We start from the raw sequence: 6303 nt of genomic DNA on the forward strand, positions 1-6303 counted from the left end.
AAAAAAAAAAAGAATGCCCCTGGCCCGCTGTGGTGCTCGGCACTGCTGCTGTTCTTGGCAGAGAGTGCTAGAAGGGCAGAATACATACAGATCAATATTTCTTCTCGGTAAATCCTTTCTTTTGAGCCTCTCCACGCCCTCCTCATTGAGAGGGTGGGTGACACTGGTGATAAAGGTTGCAGCTGTTCTCAGAAAGCAGATATTCTTGGTGTAAAGGAGTCTTCTGAGTTGGTGAAAACAAACCGATAGGAAGCTCTTTGTGAAAGGAAATAAAACATTGTGGCGTAAGAGACCAGTGTGACAGAGTAATGGTTTATGCTCAATAATCTCTTAATCACTTAAAAATTATCTTTTTTTTTTTTTTTTTTTAATACTGGGACTTGAACCTGGGTCCTTGCACTTGGAAGGCAGGCGCCTAGACTACCAAACTATTTTCCCAGCCCTTAAAAATTAGTATTTATCCTTTTTTTTCTTTTTTTGAGGCAGGGTCTTACTAGGTAGCTGAGAATGATCTTAGATTATTATTATTATTATTATTATTTGTGTGTGTGTGTGTGTGTGTGAAACCGGGGATTGAACTCATGCCCTTGCGCTTGCCAGGCAAACGCTTATTCTACTGAACTATCTCCCCAGCCCCTGGTCTTGAACTCTTTATGTGGCCCAGGCTGACCTTGAACTCACAGCCATCCTCCTACCTCAGCCCCCCTCATGGTGGGATTACAGTCATGCACCACGTGCCTCAGTTAGACATCTTTTGATGAATAAAAGATTCTCTAGTCTAACATTATAGTATCATATTCTTAACTTCTACATATAAACATGGTATGTTTACCTTAGAACAGTCTTAGCTTTCTTTGGGTTAAGGTCATGAGCAAATGTTTCAAGGTCCAAAGGCTTTGAATCTTTTACTTGGGCCTTAACATTTCTGCATTTCAAGTACTTCATGCAGATTAAATATAAGGAAAGAAATTATTTATAGCCGTATCTCTTAAATTATGTGTATTGTTAGGCTTACTTATCTGTGTGTACAGCATATTTTTAGGGACAGAATCTTAAGTGTTCAGTTAGATTTGTGAGGTTTTTACATGATTTTAGGTAGATAAAAATTACATATACATTTTACTAATATGAGCAGGAAAATGAATTTTCTCCTCTTACTAAGTTGACATACAATACGATGACATACTATAGTGATTCAAAAATGATTAGCAGGGTAGTCTTAATTATACTTTTATACACATATATGTTGTCTTTATTTTATTTATTATTTTTTTGTGGAATGGGGGATTGAACTCAGGCTCTTACGTTTGCCAAGGAAGCACTTATTCTACTGAGCCATCTCCCTGGCCCTGTTGTCTTTATATATGTAGAAGGAAACCTACAGAAACCCTTGGTTTAATAACATTTTTTGTAAGTGAGGTGTTAACTTAGCAATCCCAACTATGCCTCTCCATCTGTCTTTTTTAATTTTAAGATTCCATGCCCTCAGTCAGAGATGGTTGGAAACTTTCAACATAATCTCGTGACTCACCAAGCAGGAAAGCCTGAGTGAAGTACAGATTGGGAAAGATCCCTCAGTTCACCTCACCATTTCTTTTGCAAGAGTCAGCCGACCTTGTGCCCATGGCTTCTTGAGTCAAAACAAAGCATGATGTTCCTGAGAGGCTTATTCAATTCTACGTTTTCACATTATATGCCCATTGATAAATATTTAGGTAATATGGGTTTGTACACTGGATTCCCAGCACTGCAAGAAAAAAGCAAGAAAAAAATTATCTTCCTTTTCTAAATACCTCACAGCTCAACAATAACTACTTTGGATAAAAATATAGAATAAGCTCCTTAACAGTCTAACTGTTAATGAATAGTCAAATTCATTAATTTGAATGATCAAAGAATACCTTCATAAATGAATACTTGGCAAACTGCCAAAAACTTTACAAACTCATCGCTCAGCAGCAAAGCTAGCTAAATTAAATTTTGGTTTCTCTTCAGATTGTATAAATCTTTTGCCTTTTAAATGTCCAAATTTCCACAAATTTTATAACTAATTAATAACCAGTACATTATTTGATCATTAGAATACCTTAGTTTCTTTTCAAGAGGTTACTTGGAAATTAGTGTAATTATGAAAAATATAAAGTCAGAAGAAATATGGAAATGTTGACAAACAAGAAAATATGCTAAGAGCAAAGATTGGGAATGAACTTTTCAGTCTGGGAAAATAGCATGAAAAGTTTCGTATACTTTTGTACTTCTTTAGCTCCAAAATGACTACTTTAAAATTTATATGTTAAAACCTCCTGTGCTCCTGATAAATATAAAAGATGTTTAATGAACTAAAACTTTTGCAGTGAGAATAACACATATCACCAATGATCATACAGAAACACATATTAATAGAATTGTTTGTCTACACCCATAATACAAAGTTGTCTACAAGGAGGGTAGCCAGTTGAAAATTTTCTTTTAAAAAAATGTTATGTATTTGGTATAGGGTCTCACTACAGAGCTCAGACTCATAATGATCCTCCTGTGTTCAGCTTCTCCAGGGCTGGGATTACCAGTAGGCACCACCATGCCCAGAATCTGTTGCCCCCTCAGCATGCCCGAGGTCGGGTCAGGTGTGACACGTGGTACCAGGGATTGAATCCCAGTCCCTGTGCTTGCCTAAGCAGGCACTTATTTTACTGAGCTATCTCGCTGGCCCTGAAAATTTTGCATTTTTACCTTGGACTAAAAAATGATGTTTTTGAGACAGAATACTATGCTAAAGGTTTGTAAAAATATTTTCACAAAAGTAAGCTAATTTTTTTTTATGTTATCATAGTAACATGATAAAGTTGTGTAGTTAAAGTCAGGGTAAAGATAGAGAGTCTTAGAAAGCTGAACAGTTTCATTTATTTCTGAACATTCTTGGAAAAAAGAATTTTTTGGAATAGAAACTATTGAATCTAACAATATATTTCATGTAATTGACCATGCCATCGATATCAAAATAATATGTGTACATGCTAGTATTTTAGTTTGTAAAAAATGAAATTAGCATCCATCAAGATATTTCTTCCTGCTTTTTCTCTTATTCTTTGCCAGAAGGAAGATTATTCAGAACTCTAGGTTCTAGTCCATAATTGTATACAAAAATGTCAGGGTTGATTATCTAAAGAACAAAATTCATCATCATCTAATTTTCCTAGCATTTCTTCCTTGCTTGGATTGTTTTCTCTACTTAGAAGGAGGAAGGTAGAAAGCTTTATGTCCTTGGATTAGGATGTTTCTGTTAAATGTTCCCTGACTATTAAAACATTCTGAGGTTCCTCTTGGTTTGGCTGGAGCGGAAGACCCTGGTAGTGACCTCAGATTATGGTCTCCATAGAGACTGGAGAGGCCGCAGGCCCACTGTTGCTTTCATGTTGCTATTTAGAGCAGCCAGGAAGTAGCAATGACAGTGTTAGGTAGTAGATTGAGAAACAACTGGGTTGGGACAGTGAAGGGGGAACTGTCAACTGTCTCTTGTGTCACTCCCACTGAGGTGGTGCTTGAACACCCAGATGCTGCCTGAACATCAGACTTTGGGCTCTGTGGAAACACAGGCTTCCGTGTGTGTGTGTGTGTGTGTGTGTGTGTGTGTGTGTGTGTGTGTGTGTGAGTTTCTAAGAAAATTTGCACGAACCTACAAAACCTGATTCTGCAGTTAGCGATTCTCAAAATGCTTACGTGAGTCTCAACTACAACTGTGGAGGAAAACAGGCAAATCATTGTAAAAATAATAGTACATTACATAGGCATTAAAAAGTAAAAGCTACTTTCATGAAAGGCTTTCATCAATCAGCGATGGATATTTGGATTCCAAACAATCTCTTCCCTTTCCTGTGAAAGACATGCTGCCAAGAACTTTGTGATAATGTGTTTTTCTTTTCTTTTTCCTTCTGTATTTATGGCAGGGTTTACAGGGTCTCATTATGTAGAGTGGACTCCTAGTGATTCTCCTGTTTTCAGCCTCCAAAGTGCTGGGATTACAGGAGCGCGCCACCATGCCCAGTCTCAACTGCTGCCTCAGCACATCCTGTGGGCGGGGCTGGCACAGCATGCTGGGGTCTGAACCCCAGGCTACTGAGCTCTGCTACGCAGGCAGTTTAGTCCACTGAGCTATCAGGCCTTCCTGAGAATGCATTTTTTGACTGAGATAGAATTGCTGAAACAGTAGTAGCTGTTTGGGTAGCATAAGTAGTAATACTGTTGGAATTTTGTGGCATTGGGAACCTTTCTTAGCTCTGAGAGAAGGATTTTTAAAATGTATATTTTAATGCAGAACATTAATGTACATGAATAATTGAAGTTCTATAAACAGTCATGAAAGAACAAATTCTGCAGTTTTTCACACTGTAGACTTTCTATATGTCTAAACTCTAAAATAGAATAAGAGGGAAAATGGTACATATGCATGAGTACAGAAAACAAGATTTATATTTACTATTTCAAAATTTTACCCAGGCATTTATATCCCAGTGGACTGCCTGAAGAATATTCCTTCTTGGCTACTTTTCGGATGACTGGAAGCACACTCAAAAAGAACTGGAGCATTTGGCAGATTCAGAATTCCGCGGGGCAGGAGCAAGTTGGCGTGAAGATCAATGGCAGAACCAAGTCAGTTGCATTTTCCTACAAGGGACTGGATGGAAATCTCCAGACAGCCACCTTTTCGCATCTGCCTTCCTTGTTTGACTCTCAGTGGCATAAGCTCATGGTCAGCGTGGAAAGGAGCAGGGCCACTCTTTTCCTTGACTGCAACAGGGTTGAGTCCTTACCTATCAAGCCAAGAGGCCCCGTTGATGTCAATGGCTTTGCTGTGCTGGGAAAGCTTGTAGATAATCCTCAAGTGTCTGCTCCAGTAAGTATAAAAAAATCACACCCCATAGCTGTGATTGCTAAACCTAGGACTTCAGGCATCTGGGATAATCAGCTGAAGCTCAGATAACAAATGGTTTTTCATTTTTAAAAATTTACCCAACTACACATTCAGAAAGCCTTTGGTGCCTATTTTGAGCTCAGCATGTGTCAAATGGAATAGAGACTCAGAGGTGGTTAAGTAGTTAAGTCTTGAAGGATTTAAAGTCTACTTGCAGGGCTGGTGAGGTAGCGCAGTGGACTAAGTGCCTGCTTAGGCAAGCGCAGGGACCGTGGTTAGATCCCCAGCACTACAGGCTGCATAGGCCCCACCCCCAGGGTGGGCTGAGCTGGCCACCGAGACCAGACTTGGTGGCACACACCTATACCCCCAGTGCTGTGGAGGCTGAAAGCAGGAGGATCGCCATGAGTCTGAGCTTCATAGTGAGACCCTGCAACAACCAAATACATTAAAAAGAAAATGAAAGTCTACTCGCAGGTTTTACGTGCCCATCTGGAGCACCCAGAATTCTTGGAAGAAGCAACTTAGAAGCAATCCATATTAGATTGATTTATCTATCTGTGTATCTATCCTCTATCATTTTTCTATCATCTCTTACATAACTAATGAAAACAGTCAAAGGAGGGTTCATAGGAATTTTGAATTCATGCATCAAGGATTCCGTGATTCTTAGAATTGATGAATTTTGAAATGGAATGATTTAAATTAGCAAAAAGAAGAAAGTGCATTCCAGGTAAGGGAAAAAAAATTAAGGGAATAAATATACCACATTCAAAAGTATCAAGGCCAGGTAATTAGAGGATGAACACACATGACAGTGGGGGCGGGGCACTAACTGCGGGGCAGTGGAGATGCGGCTGGAAAGTCGTATGGCGGCCGAGCAGCAAGAAACTCATGCACACTGTGTAACATTTATTTAGAAACAGGGCTTGCATGATATATTGTAGATATAAAGGATTTCAAAGTTCTGTTCATGATTTTATTGTAGAGATCCATGACTAGAAAGGCAAGGGATTAGGGGCTGGGGAGATAGCTCAGTAGAATAAGTGCTTGCCTAGCAAGTGCGAGGGCCTGAGTTCAATCCCTGGTTCTGCCAAAAAAAGAAAAAAAAAGAAACAATAAGATATACCATTAATATGGCTAAAAAAAAAAAAAAAAAAAAAAAAAAAAAAAGAAAGGCAAGGGATTATGTAATGACACAATTGCAACAGCTATTACCTTATAGCTCTATCCTTGGATTTGCTATACTTTTGCTTGCTCCTTTGAGCAAATATTTTATAATATGACAGGAATTTAAAATATGTATTCTTAGAGAGCAAGTTCTTTTGAGGAAATTAAAGAATTTAGAGCTCAATGAAAATAACCATAGTTCCTCCTCTCCTCTCCTCTCCTCT

This window comes from Octodon degus, unplaced genomic scaffold, assembly GCF_000260255.1.
Source record: "Octodon degus isolate 3935 unplaced genomic scaffold, OctDeg1.0 scaffold00061, whole genome shotgun sequence".
In the NCBI taxonomy this organism is placed as follows: Eukaryota; Metazoa; Chordata; class Mammalia; order Rodentia; family Octodontidae; genus Octodon; species Octodon degus.